The sequence below is a fragment of the Lissotriton vulgaris genome, chromosome 7, assembly GCF_964263255.1.
Source record: "Lissotriton vulgaris chromosome 7, aLisVul1.2, whole genome shotgun sequence".
In the NCBI taxonomy this organism is placed as follows: domain Eukaryota; kingdom Metazoa; phylum Chordata; class Amphibia; order Caudata; family Salamandridae; genus Lissotriton; species Lissotriton vulgaris.
In genome coordinates this window covers 554525621-554540760 of record NC_141695.1, presented here as the reverse complement: position 1 = coordinate 554540760, position 15140 = coordinate 554525621, and the positions used below count along the sequence as shown (strand labels likewise).

Here is a 15140-nt window from a genome sequence, read left to right as displayed (position 1 = left end):
TAAGTTAGAGGCAGCCATTTCTCCACACCTCATACAAGATACGGAAGTTCCTTGTGAAAATTTTGAGAGCCTCTGTGGTGAATAATAGGCCCTATGCAATGTAAAAAGAGGATTCCGTCGCAGCCATGCCGGTTTGACAATATCCCACAGCGTCTTGAAAGAATCAAGCCGAAGGCTAGTCACGTCCTGGGCTAACAAGGAGCTCCCCCAGAGTTTGTCGGCCAGTTGAAATTCGCCATAAATCTCCTCTAGAATTGTATGGTAACAGAAGGAGATCTCCTTAGCAGGGATTTTATTTAGCAGTTGGAGCTCAAGATGGTTACCTCCGCCTACTGGGAACCTACTCTTGGTTGTAGACTGTGACTGAGCCCAACTAGCAATCTGCAGGTATTTAAATCTTGAAAGGTCTGAGCCAGTCCTAACTCTAAGAGATTCCCATGGTAAAAGAACCCCTTCTACAAACAGATAGCCCCATACTTTCACCCCTGCCTCCCAACTCGGGCCCCCGGTGAATCCCAAAGTCATAAGTCATAAGTCATAAAATTTGTATAGCGCGCTACATACCCAGAGGGTTTCAAGGCGCTAAGGAAAGGGGAGGAGGATTATTTGTCAAATATCCACGTTTTAAGCTGCTTTCTGAACGCTAGGTGATTCTGGGTGAGGCGAAGGTAAGCGGGGAGTGAGTTCCATGTTTTGGCAGCCAGGTATGAGAAGGATCTGCCTCCCATGGTGGTCTTGTTGATGCGAGGTACAGTGGCGAAGGCTTGGCTGGAGGAGCGAAGTTGGCGGGAGGGGGTGTAGAAGGACAGTCGAGAGTTGAGGCAATCTGGTCCGATGTCGTAGAGTGATTTGTGTGCGTGGGTAAGCAGTCGGAAAGTGATCCTCTTATTGACGGGTAGCCAGTGGAGGTCTCTAAGGTGACCAGAGATGTGTTCGTTGCGTGGGATGTCTAATATGAGCCTGGCTGAGGCGTTTTGGATTCGTTGGAGTTTCTTCTGGAGTTTAGCGGTGGTGCCTGCGTAGAGGGTGTTTCCGTAGTCCAGTCGGCTCGTGACCAGAGCATGGGTGACTGTTTTCCTTGTTTCGGAGGGGATCCAGCGGAATGTTTTTCTGAGCATGCGAAGAATGTTAAAGCAGGAAGAGGATACGGCGCTGACTTGTCTGTTCATTGAGAGTGAAGAATCCAGGATGACGCCTAGGTTCCGTGCGTGGTCTGTCGGGATGGGTGCTTTTCCGAGGGCTTCCGGCCACCAGGAGTCGTCCCAAGCAGAGGGGGATGTACCTAAGATGAGGACTTCTGTTTTGTCTGAGTTCAGTTTCAGACGGCTTTGTTTCATCCATTCTGCGACTTCTTTCATTCCTTCGTGTAGGTTAGTTTTGGCGGTGCTGGGGTCCCTGGTGAGAGAAAGGATCAGTTGAGTGTCATCCGCGTAGGAGATGATGTTGAGATTGTGTTGGCGAGCGATGGCCGCAAGGGGGCTCATGTATACGTTAAAGAGGGTGGGGCTGAGTGAGGATCCTTGTGGTACGCCGCAGATGATTTCAGAGGCCTCGGACTTGAATGGTGGGAGGCGGACTCTCTGGGTTCTTCCGGTGAGGAACGAGGTGATCCATTTTAGTGCTTTTCCTTGGATTCCAATGTTACTGAGGCGTTGTAAAAGGGTGCTGTGGCAGACTGTGTCGAAGGCTGCAGAGAGGTCGAGGAGGATGAGGGCGACTGTGTCTCCGTTGTCCAGTAGAGTTCGAATGTCGTCTGTTGCTGCGATGAGGGCGGTCTCAGTGCTGTGTTTGGCTCGGAAGCCAGATTGTGAGGGGTCGAGTGATTTGTTGGCTTCGAGGAAGGCGGCGAGCTGGTTGTTGACAGCTTTCTCGATGACTTTGGCCGGGAATGGAAGAAGCGAGATGGGGCGGTAGTTTTTGAGTTCGGTGGGGTCTGCTGTTGGTTTTTTCAGAAGGGCGGTGAGTTCAGCGTGTTTCCAGTCTTCCGGGAAGGTGGCGGAGTTGAAGGAGCAGTTGATGACGTCTCGGAGGTGCGGAGCTATGACGGAGTCTGCTTTGTTGAAGATGTGGTGAGGGCATGGGTCTGTGGGGGATCCAGAGTGGATGGAGTTCATCAGGCGGATGGTGTCCTCAGTGGAGATTGGGTTCCAGGCGTTAAGGGTGTTAACGGGGGGAAGATGGTCAGCAGATGGTAGGGTGGGTTGGCTTCCGGGTTGGTTGTCGAAGCTGTTGTGGATGTCAGCAATCTTGTTGTGGAAGAAAGAGGCTAGGGAGTCGCAGAGGGTTTGAGAGGGGGTGATGTCGTTGGAGTTGGCCGAGGGGTTGGAAAATTCCTTGACGATGTTGAAAAGTTCCTTGCTGTTGTGGGCGTTGTTGTCAAGTCGGTCCTTGAATGCTGTTTTCTTGGCTTTTCGGATCAGTTGGTGGTGAGTACGAATGGCGCTTTTGAAGGCATCCTTGTTGCTGGTGGATGGGTCTTTTTTCCAGGTCTTTTCAAGGGAGCAGCACAGTTTCTTGGATTTCTTGAGGTCATCGTTGAACCATGAGGCCTTCTTGTTGCCAAGTTTGTGATGACGTTTTTTCAGTGGTGCTAAGGAGTTGGCGGTGTTGGATAACCAAAGGGTGAGGTTGGAGGCGGCTTCGTTGGCGTTAGAAGAGAGGTCTGGGGGGTTTAGAAGAAGCGATGAGGAGATCTGGTCGAAGGTGATTTTGTTCCAGTTTCTTTGCAGAGTTGGTTGGGGGTGGTTGATGGGTTTCGGCTTATTGTAGGTGAAGTGAACGCAGCTGTGGTCAGTCCAGAGGAGATCCGTAGTGTGGCTGAAGGAGACGTGGTTGCTGGAGGTGAAGATAGGGTCGAGTGTGTGACCTGCGATGTGGGTGGGGGAGGTGACCAGTTGTTTAAGTCCGAGGTTGGCGAGGTTGTCTAAAAGGGTGGCGGTGTTGCGGTCGTTGATCTTTTCGAGGTGGAAGTTGAGGTCTCCCAGGAGGATGTAGTCTTTGGAGGGGAGCGCGTGTGGGGTGATGAAGTCCGTGATGTCTTCACTGAATTTTGCGCGGGGTCCTGGTGGTCTGTAGAGGAGGGTGCCTCTAAGAGTTGTCTTGGGGTCGATGTGGATCTGGAAGTGAAGGTGTTCGGAGTTGGCGAGGTTGACGTCAGAGCTGGTTGAGATGCGGATGGATTTCTTATGGACGATAGCTATTCCACCTCCTGTATGGTCGGTGCGGTCCTTGCGTGTGATCTTATAGTCATCAGGGATAGCGATGGCGATGTCAGGGGCGGAGGAAGCGTTCATCCATGTTTCCGTTAGGAAGGCGACGTCAGGAGAGATGGTGTCTAGTAGGTTCCAAAGGTCAATGGCGTGCCTGTGGACCGAGCGGGTGTTGAGAAGGATGCATTCTAGGTGGTTGGGGTCGGGAATCTGTGTTGTGGTCGTAGCGGAGATGTTGTCTGTGCCGCTGAATTTGCAGGAGAAGCAGGAGAACGGTCCATGGGTGCGTCCGGGAGCGGCTTGGACGCAGTTGGGGGCGCGACCAGGGTTAAGGGCTAGGAGGGTGGCGGCATCGTAGGGAATGCGGGGGGGCTGGGAGGGACGAGGGACAGGGGGTCTGGCGCTGGGCGCGGTCCAGGCGCGGACGGGCGTAGACGGGCTTACCTTTGGCGCACCTTCGGCGTGTCCGTAGCGCGTGGACGCTGCGCGTTGGGTCATTAACCTTAAATGGATAGTGGGGGGGCGGAGCGTGGGAGGGTTAGCTGGGAGGGTAGGCGGGTCAAGGGAACACGCAACAAACCAGACACCAAATGGAGAATGGAAAGTGAAAACAGAGCTCGGCTAAAACTAATTTCTATTTCCAAGTAACCCAACAGGACGGAACTACGCAATTTAAAGCATCTGCTTTTTTTCCAGTAAATCCTAGGTATGTGTGGTGCCCAAATAAATGAGTTGATGTCGCTCTGCAACTTTGATAAAAGTGAGGGTTCAAAATATAAGGGAATAGTATTAAACAAAAAAGTGACTTTAGGCAATATGGACATTTTTATAATATTAACTCTACCCAGAATGGACAAGGGTAATGTAGACCATGTTCTCATAAGTTTCCTACAGTCTTTTGCTACTGCCCAAAAATGTGTCTCGGCGATTTTGTTAATATCCTGAACAATAGTGATACCTAGGTATCTCATTTTTTAACTAAGCTGCACTCCCTCCACTAACTCCTCATTATTCCAGCCCATAATCTTTGTTTTTGAGGCATTAATCTCATATCCAGAGATCTCTCCAAAATCCTGAGCAAGTTTAATCACCGATGGAAGGGCTGTAGACACTCACTCTTCTACATTCACTATCACATTCTCACTCTCACTCACTCACTTTTTCCTACTCTGATTACCTCATTCTAACTTAGTTTCACTTACTCTACGTGACTCATTCTCTCTCACTTTCATCCACATACACTCTTTCACTCATGCTCAGTTACATTCAGGCACTCAATCATTCGCACCCACATTTACTTGCTCACACTCATTCTTCTTTGCTGGACACTTGAATACATAATAGCTATACTATGTTTGAGCAGCTAGTTTGCTGACATGAATATGAAGGAGCCCTTGTGGGTTGCCGGGAGTCAGATCAGATTCTCTTGAAGAGTTCTTTTGTCTTCTGAGCCCTGCTTGACACATATGTACAGGAGGAGCCCTATATTCATGTCCTCAATGTTTGAGACACAAAAAACTCATTAATTTCTGAGCAATGGGAGTAAAAGTGTTAAGGTGAAGAAGTGTGGCTCAATGTGAAGAAGTGTGGCTCAATGATTAGAGCGGGAGACCCTGATGCAGATGTCTAGCCCGGGACCTAGGTTCAATTCCCCGCCTCGGCCGGTCTTGGGCTCAAAAATTCCACGGACCTGATAAATCTCGCCTTGGTGCCTATTCCAATCATAGAGTCCCACTCTGCAACTCTGGGCAATAGCTTGCTTAATCGCCACAATGGCCCCCACAACGCTAAGGATGCCTGGCCTTCACCCTGGGGGTGCCCAGGAGTGAACGCCTCACAGGGAAAGCCAGGACGGGTTCCACAGCGGTATTTGTACAAGCGCCTTGAGACCCTTGCGGGTGAGTAGTGCGCTATACAAGTATCAATTTACATTTTACAATTTACATTTACAAGGTAACATGTCGTTCCTGCTTATATTTTGCATGCTTTACATAATCCTGCATTCCCTATGAGTGTTTGCTTTTTCCAGAATGTTGTTACTTTTTTTCAGGCAGTGCATAATTTGAAATGAGTCATATCCAGGTGTTTATAATAGGGAAATATTGGGTTGTAGCTGAAGACAGTGCAAGTTTCACTCAGTGGGGCAGAAGGGTGTTTGGTGGGGGTAGGATGTGGCACTATGGCCAGAGCTACAGAATTTGGAACTGGGAAACCTGGCTCAGCATTCATGCCTAGTCCATCAGACCACTCCTGACGGAGCACATTCCCATGCTAGACCTTAGAAGGCCACACTAGACCTTAGAAGCCCTGGTCACTTAGCACCAGCAGGTGAACCCTACCGGTGGCCAGTGTTGGTTAACCTTGAAGCCCTGTCCACCACAATCCATACTGAAGTTCACCTCCAGTCTTGTGGGCAGGCCTACACAGCAGCACACCCTAGAGCAGCAGTGATGTTGTCACTGAGGTCACAGGACCCTTGAGGCCAGTCCACCTCACCCATTGGGTGCCTCCATTGGTCTTGTTCCAGTAGTACTAATGCAACTCACCAGGGATTTGCAATGCAGAATTTGCATACACACCAGACAAAGGAGCATGTTTTCAAGGGCCTTGCATCATGCTTGCACCTTGCTATGTGGTGTATGCACAATGCAAAGCTCCAAGTCATGTTTTAAAAGCCACTTTGCATGTCTTTAAACAACTTAGATATTGAGTAGTGCAACACAGCACAAACTGCTGCATTGCCTTACTGTGTGCAAGGGAGGTGTTGCTGTAGGTGTTGCATGGGAGACTGGTTTTGTAACTGGGTACTGGTTTTGCAGCAATGCTGCAAAATCGGCCCCCCAGTAACAAAACCAGCAGAACTGTGCAGAATTATGACTCACTCTTAAAAACGCACAAATCACTGCAGAGTTCCCTGTAAACCCAGTAGTATTCCTGCAACAATAAAAGTCTCCCACGCAACTCCCATGGTTTTTGAGGCATTTACAGATTTACAAGGACTTGTAATCCTGGGAATGCGTCAAATCTTGCGCTGCTCCAGGGGAGGCATAACAAGGAGAAATATCTTTATTTCTCCTTGTTTTTTCCTCTTTCAAAGTGTGCTTTATTCTGCAGCACATATAGAAAGAGGAAAAAGCCTCTCAAGATTGTTTTTGTGCAGGATGGTGCTCCTTCCTGCAAAAAAGCAATCCTGCATGCAACGGAGACACCCTTGCACCATGGGGCAAGTGTGCCTGCCTTGGCGCTAGGCTGTCGAAATGGTGCAAGCGCAGTGGGAAAAACAGGAATGCACCATATTGGATAAATACTGTGCATTCTTGCCCTTTCCCTGTGATATAAGGCAGTGCAGCAAAGTAACTTGCTGCGCTGTCCAGCGCCACCATTCCCATAAATATGCCCCTAAGCTCACAAACTTCATGGTCTCTCTGCTTCATACACAAGCACTTTTAGCATGTGCTGCCTGCTTTGGGGCCACTGCAATTATGCAGGAATGGAGGACAACATTATGTTGTAGTGTTGACTAAATTATGCAGCAAAACATATTTTATTGAGTTTTAAAAGTAAATTCCACGTACATTCTCTCAGTACCATTACAATTTTTGACAAAGCATTATCAAAGCAATATTCATTGTTCCAGCATTAACATGGTTGCCTGGTGTATATACACATATTAGTTACCTATACCAAATGCACATGGAGAAGTACAAATTCGTCTGCAAGAACATGAAACCTTCCAACGTCCCCTAAAAGATCTCCCCCCTCCCTAGCTACCGTGGTCATCCCTTCATTATTCGAAACACAACAGCACCGTCTAACCAAGTGCACCATAGCATATCTTGTGGTCAAATTGTAGGATAGTACGCATCTACTTTACATTGAATGACGAGGTCATGGCAGCATTGAGCAGGTATTCACACATGGCATATTCAAGTATTTACAGTAACATTAGCATCCACAGACCTCAACTCCCCCAGCATCACTTCCCATTCCATAGCTATTGATGTCTTGCGTAGACCCCTGGCCTCCTCCCTGCGTAGCGCTGCACCCTCTACGCGGCCCCATCTTAACATCTCCGCATGCCAGCTGAGCAACTCCGGAGATTTACATGACTTCCAACGCATGGTGACATTCCTAATAGCCAGTACCATGGCCAGGTCTATGAACCTGTATTGCACCTTGTGTTTGGACCTATGTTTGTGTAGGCCTAGCAGGCATTCTTCTACTGTGTCCCGTATGTCGAGGTGCGCTGCCTCCCCAGTAAGATCCCTGACCCTATTCCAATATCTTGATATGTGAGGGCATGTCCAAAGCATGTGTATTAGATCCGCCCCCTCCATCTTGCATCTAGGACAGGAGTGTTGCGTCTGCGGGAACATTTTATCCAGTCTACCGGGAGTCAAATATGCCCGGTGCAGAACCATGGTTTGAATGAACTTAAATCTCGAATTTCTGGACACCTTCCTGGGGTGTTCCAGTGCCATCGTCCATTCCTTATTTAACAGGTCTCTACCTATGTCCCTAGTCCAAGTGGTCTTCAGGGTGTCCAAGGAAACCCGAGTGTAAGCACTGATCCCATTGTATATCCAGCGGACCAGATGTCTCACCCTCCCCATGTAGTGTACCATCTTAATCAATTCATTGTGCTCGGGTTCTCGCCTGTTAGGCGCCGAATGTTTTTTTAATATATTGCACCAAGGCAGCGTGCGTTAAATATAAATGAGCTGGGGCGCCCGTCTCGTTCACAAAAGTGCATTGATCTAGCAACTCCTCGTGCCCGAAGAGGTCCGAGACCGTGGTAATACCAGCCTCAATCCATGGCAGCAACGTGCGTTTGGTGAGAACACCGGCAGGCAGCGGGATTCCCAGCAGGGGTATGTTATCAGCGTATTTAGAGGCTGTGTTTGTGTATTTCAACGCCGCTTTCCAACATGTAATCGCAGTTGCCAGCAGCAGGGGCAAATCTCTCAGGGGCCTGTGTCCTGGCAGCAATAAGGTATGCAGAGTGTCATTACTAATGTCCCTGTCAGTGTACCCTATTTCTTGGAGGTTGCGACCCGCCATCCAGTACGATAACCACTGTAATTGGCATGCATAGTAATATGCCCGGAAGTCCCGGACACCTAGTCCCCCCATACGAGCACTCACTTGGAGCCTCTTCAAGCTTATACGCCTACGGCCTGTGCCCCAGACAAGATCTATGAGCAGTGTTCAGTGTTTTGAATGTGGATAATGGCACTAGGTTGGTGAAATAATACAACAGGCGTGGCAAGACTACCATTTTCGCGATTGCGACTCTCCCCATGACGGACAGCGGCAGCGAGGTCCAAAAAACTATGCTTGACCGTAGAGCCCGTATCGCCCTATCTAGGTTACCACCTATCATATCTGCTTGAGCTCTGTAGATTTGAATCCCCAAGTATCGAAACATAGTAGATGCCATTTGTAGGGAGGTGTCCCCGTACTCTATATGTTTGCCCTCTGCGTGGTCCACAAAGATAAAGGCATGCGATTTTGTGACACTCACCGCAAGGCCAGACAAAAGTTGGAATCGCCTGTATAGGTCATAGATTGGCTGTAGGGGCCGACGTAGGTCACGTTGGTATACAATAATATCGTCTGCATAGGCAGAAAAGAGGTGGGTCGCACGCCCTATCGGTATTTTCAAATCCGAGTACTGTCTCATTGCTAGTGCCAGGGGTTCCAATGCCAGAATAAAGATCAGCGGCGACAACGGGTAACCCTGTCTCGTCCCTCTATGTATTCTGTATTCACTCGATATGTACCCACCCGTTCTTGTACGAGCAGTCGGGCCCTTGTACAGCAATAGCAGCCAGATCATGTATCCCTCCGATATACCAAAGTGAGGCAGCGACTGAAACATATATTCCCAATTAATCGAATCAAACGCCTGTCTAAGGTCCAAAGAAATACAACCCGCGTGGGGGAACCGCTTTGGCGCCTCTGTCATTAAATAATGCAATTTCCTAATGTTCAATAAAGTACTACGCGCTGGCAGGAACCCAGTCTGGTCGACGTGCACCAGGTGCGACATAAACGGCAGAAACCTGTTGGCCAACACCTTACTCAGAATTTTGTACTCGGTAGGCAGCAAGGATAACGGGCGGTAATTGACCATATCCGTGTGGTCCCTTCCAGGTTTTGGTAGGGATATTAGCAGTGGCGAGAGGAAGAGAATTCTCCTCCCAGATCGCATTATATAAGTCTGTTAATCTGGGCACTAGCGAGTCCGCATACGTGGCATAAAATTCAACGGGAAGTCCGTCCATACCAGGAGTCTTGCTGTGGGGGAGCCCCTTCACAGCAGTATGGATTTCCTGGGGCGTTATGGGCCCTGCCAGGTCTTTTTGGGACGAAGGCGTTAATACGGGGAATTCTAAGTCGGATAGGAAGGCCTCCATTTGCTCAGTGGGAACCTCTGCAGGCGCACTGTATAATGAGGCGTAGTATGTTCTGAATGCTGCGTTAATCTCGCACTGAGTGGTAACTCCGGTTCCATCCATACACCCGATTTCATTTATCACTGTTGTGGCAGGGGTGTCTCTAAGCAGTCTAGCTAACAAAGTTCCTGCTTTGTCCGCTTCCACATGAGTTCGTCTGGTATACTCTTGGTAATCTATAACTCTAAGAGATTCTAAGAGTTCAGCGTGTTTGATTCTCGCCTCTTGGAGCGCCGTTAAACTTATATATTAAACCTGAAATAAACATGTTTATCGATTGTTTGAATTAAATAGCATTATAAGCTGTAACTGGTCAGTGAAATGCCAATCGTACAAAAAATTGGTATGTTTTGCTATTTCTAGCTACACAACCGACTCCGCCCACGAATCCAATGCTCTGCTTATTCCAGCCCCCTGAGTCTCCACCCACAGTTCCCCATCTGACTAACAGAATATTTACTTAATGGTTCTATCTTAAATTAATAGCTGCAAGTAGAATTTGTTTATCTTAATCTAGCATTGTTTTCTCTGTTCTATCCCATGACGGGCCGAAATCCTACAGAGCACAGTAGACAAACTAACTGGTCTCTAATGCAGCACAGATACACCTAACAAAGTTACTAGTCCCACTCCAGACAATGAAGAACTCTCAGACTGGACATGTTAAAACAAGATATATTTCTTTCATACTACTTCAATAATAATAATAGTTTAAACCTGCAAGCACTGCTTGACAACGGAGAAACAGCAGCCCTCATCCTCCTAGACCTCTCAGCGGCCTTCGACACTGTCTGCCACCGTACACTAGTGCAGCGACTCAGCAACGTCGGAATTCAGGAGAAGGCACGGGAGTGGATCATCTCCTTCCTCGCCGGAAGGACACAGAGTCCGCCTCCCCCCGTTTCAGATCTGAAGCCACCGAAGTCATCTGCGGCGTTCCTCAAGGCTCCTCGCTCAGTCCAACCCTCTTCGACGTCTACATGAGCCCCCTCGCAGACATCGCACGCCAGAACAACCTCAATATCATCTCCTACGCCGACAACACCCAGCTGATTCTCTCCCTCACCAACGACCCCACCACCGCCAGAGCCAACCTTCATGAAGGGATGAAAGAGGTAGCCGAATGGATGAAGATCAGCCGCCTGAAACTGAACTCGGACAAGACGGAAGTCCTCATCCTGAGATCCTCACCCTCCGCCTGGGACGACTCCTGGTGGCCCCCCACCCTAGGCAGCACACCCAAACCAACAGACCACGCACGCAACCTGGGCTTCATCCTGGACTCCTCCCTCTCCATGACCAGACAAGTCAACGCCGTCTCCTCGTCGTGCTTCAACATCCTGCGCATGCTACGAAAGATCTTCCGGTGGATCACCACCGAGACCAGGAAGACGTCACCCAGGCCCTCGTCACCAGCCGTCTGGACTACGGCAACTCCCTCTACGCCGGAACCACCTCCAAACTCCAGAAGAGACAACAGCGGATCCAGAACGCCTCAGCACGACTCATCCTGGACATCCCCCGTCGCAGCCACATCTCCGGACACCTGAGAGACCTGCACTGGCACCCGGTCAACAAGAGAATCACCTTCCGACTCCTCACCCACGCACACAAAGCCCTACACAACCAAGGCCCAGGATACCTCAACAGCCGCCTCAACTTCTATGCTCCCAAACGCCAGCTTCGATCTACCTGCCACGCCCTCGCCGCCGTCCCCCGCATCCGAAGAGCCACCACAGGGGGAAGGTCCTTCTCCTACCTCGCCGCCAAGACATGGAACTCCCTCCCGACCCACCTCCGCCTGACCCAGGACCACCTCGCCTTCAGGAAGCAACTCAAGACCTGGCTGTTCGAGCAGTAGCAGACCCCCCTCCCCTAGCGCCTTGAGACCCTCTGGGTGAGTAGTGCGCTATATAAATGCTTTGATTGATTGATTGATTGATTGATTGAACCACCTTTTCCCCGGCACCATCATGTACACAACAGGCCACCAACCAAAGTCATAAGGCCTACTAAGCACTGCTACTTCATCAGCACATCCACATGAAGAGAAATGCATACTTCGCCCTTAACCAACAAAACACATTAGATACATCCAGTGGCTCTGCAATAAGTTACAGAGGTGACCAAATTATGAGGCAAGGTTGACAATATGATGAAAAGAAAAGGCACATTTTTTTTACAAGAGTAACTATCCAATAGAACATCACGTATTGTACACAGAGAACCTTGAATTGGGTCTGCCCACTCTTCAAAAGTAATGCGGGACTGTGTAAATAGAAATGCTTGAAACAAATGCTCGTAACATAAATGTTGTAGTCGTGAATATTATAGTGCACGTTCCCGGCGGATAGGTCTTCCCAGTTGCTGCAGCACAGAGGGCTGGAATACTTACCTGTTCAATACAATTCCTCTATTTATATGATTCATGATACAAAAGGAAGACTATCATCTCCAACTTTCGCCAGAAATATCGTAAAAAGAATGGCAGACTTCCTCTGAAACGTTAGCGGATTAAAACTACGCTTAAAAACTATAGAAATGTTATAATACTCGCCATTGCTGCATATCTTATTTCCAAGAATAGGCGATGCGGATGATATTATGTAAAGTGCATTTCCTCTCCGTTGAGCGACTTAAAAAGCGGAAGTGCCGCATCAGCTAGAGATGCAAAGCATAAGCAAGTGCCGAGGGCGGCTGGGTGTTGCTTCTTTCGAAACCAGGGGGGGGCGGATGGGAATGACTGCCAGGTTGAAGCGGAGGAGAGCTGGGATGGTTAGAAAACTAAAGATGGGGTGGGAGGTTGGAGGCTCTGAGTAACTGTGCTCTCGAGGATGTGACGGTGCTAGAGTTGAGTTTTCTGAATAAAACTATTATGTGTTTATATTGGCAGTGCTAGGAGACACGGGCTGTTAAAGGTCCTTGTGTAAATTAATGTGTCCTCATGTAAAAAGCTTCAATACCTTCGGGTCGAATTCGCGCTATATAAATCCGCCCCAAAAAAAGGGGGCTGGAAGAAGCTTTGACGAGGCTGAGGAGGATATGCTGACGATGAATGTGGTTGGGTTGTCCTGGACGTCACAGAAGCAATGTTTGGGGATTCGGGAGCTATGCGGAGTTTGAGAGGCTTTGGGGAACCTTTGCTTGCGGCAGTGAGATTTTGGTTATGCATGAAAATGTGCAGGGGTGAAACTGGAGTAGATCAACTGTACCTGACTCCCGGGAAGTCTCCGACTCGTTTCTCTGCAAATACAGAACGCACACCACAGTTTGCCAGGACTAACACCGTACTGATGGAGGAGTGAAGCCACAACTGAATGACTTCCTCTTCATACACCATCGAGGCTCTAAGAAGCTAGAGCGTCTGTTTCATGAGTACATAGAGAGAGAAGAAAGACTTGCACTACAATAGACTTCTCGTTCGAAAATGCATAATGTGTTTGTAACCAGAAATGTGATGAGCTGAAAAGGGCGTGCACCCTGGGATGAATAGATTGCAGAGCAGAGGTTTACTAGGCAGTCACATCTTGAACGTTAATAATATTACTCCGTTTCATCCAACAGTATGACAGCCTAAACGTGCTCGCTGCTGGAATCTAAGCAACCAAATAGTTCACTGCTTGGGCGGCTATTTGCTCAATTTTCTTTTTTTTTTTTTGATTTAATAATTTTTTATTGATAAAAAAATATAAGTGGAATATACATTTGGCATTTCTTGTATACAGTCCATTTGTGCTCGCTTTTTCTTGGCTTCCCCCGGGTAAGGGGGGGGGGGAGAAAAAAAAGAGGGGGGGGTGGTTGTTTATTGCGTTTTCTTCAGGTGCCCGTCAAGTGGGCCTCTATGTGAATGATTGCGCGAGCAAATACTCGCGCTGAGCATAGCATATACTCGCGCTGACTCGTGCATAGGATACACAACACACCTTCCCCCCTTATGAAAAGAGAGAAAAAAAAAACACTGAAAATTACATTTTTCCTGTCATGTAAGCAACAAAATCAGACAACCACTTTGGTTTCTTAGTAACTCTTTTGGGTAAAGAAACATCATGTTGAACAATAACATCCTGACTGGTGATACTATTACCTGAACAAGAAGGTACTGTATATGCAGTATTCTGATTGGTATAACAACTGCTTGAACAGCAAGGTAAAGCATCTGTGTCATTACGAACTACACCCTCACTGGAATCCTCATCCAAAAAAGAAAGATCAGGATGTTCAGGAATAGGTTCTTTACAATAAACATCCTTGTCAGCTTTGAGAATAGCAATTCTACTCAGATTCCAAACTTTATTGTTAGATAGTCTCACATAGTTTTTTAATACCTCTAAAACTTTGAAAGGACCCATAAATGAACTTTCACCTTTCTTGACCTTCCATGGTTTTTTAACCTTCACCATCATACCAACTTCCACTTTCGGATCCTTTTTTGAACCACATTTCTCATCAAAGTACTTTTTATTAGAGCAATGAGTGCGAATAAGATTTTCCTTAACTATACTCAGATCCACACTTGAAGAAGTAGATTTGACCAACCACGAAGGATTCACCTTAGTTCTAGGAATTCTTCCCCTCATGATCTCAAAAGGAGAATATCCAGTCATGGAATTCATGGTTGTCCTGTACATCCACACCTTCTTAAAAATTTCAATTTCCCATTTTTTGTCATCATTACCAGTAAACAGTATAGCACTCTTCAAAACCCTATTGAATCTCTCTATTACTCCATTCCCACTAGGATTGTATAAAGAAGTAGTAGAATGGGCAATCCCAAGCCTTGAAAAATAATCATGGGCTTTCTTTGAATTGAATTGTACGCCATTGTCTGAAATAATTCTTACCGGAAGACCTTCTTCAATAAAAACTTTATCTAGAAAACATAAAACCGAATCTGTATCTATTTTTTGGACAATTTTGATAATTGGCCATTTCGAAAAAATATCAATGGCTGCAATGACATACTTAGATTCGCAACCAATGGGACCCATGATGTCTATGGCAATGGTTTCCCAAGGGTTGTTGGGAATGGTATGCGCACCCATATTGGGTTTTAGGGTAACTAAAGACTTATCTGAATTAGCACACACTACACAATTTCTAACTAACCGTTCAATAAACATATCCATCCCTGGCCACCAAAATAAATGTTTAACTTGTTGCTTAGTCCTAACCATGCCACTATGACCCTCATGGCCTTGTAAAACTATAACTTTCCTCACACCTTCTGGAGGAACAATACGTTCACCTCTTTTGATGATATTCTCACAACATGAAAGTTCTGACCTCACTTCCCAAAAACTTTTCAACTCTGAATTCAAACACTTTTTATCGGACCAAGTACTAGTGATATAATCAGCAACATTCTTTAAAACTTCATCATCCTCAAATTTCTCTCTCCACAGAGTTTGATCAATAGAAATAGGACCCTCATCATGAATCATGGCAATCTGGAAATCGTCCCATTCATTGTGTA

The 15140-nt window shown here is 47.4% G+C and overlaps 1 protein-coding gene across 1 annotated transcript in view; it reads right to left on the bottom strand.

Annotated features, from left to right (window-relative positions):
* CYBC1 (cytochrome b-245 chaperone 1) overlaps positions 1-13092 on the bottom strand; it is a 121932-nt gene extending 108840 nt beyond the window's left edge. Inside the window, exon 1 of the mRNA XM_086930652.1 lies at positions 12880-13092. The gene's annotated coding sequence lies outside the window, so the exon portion shown is untranslated. The remainder of the gene's footprint in view (positions 1-12879) is intronic.
* Positions 13093-15140: the final 2048 nt, after the last annotated feature.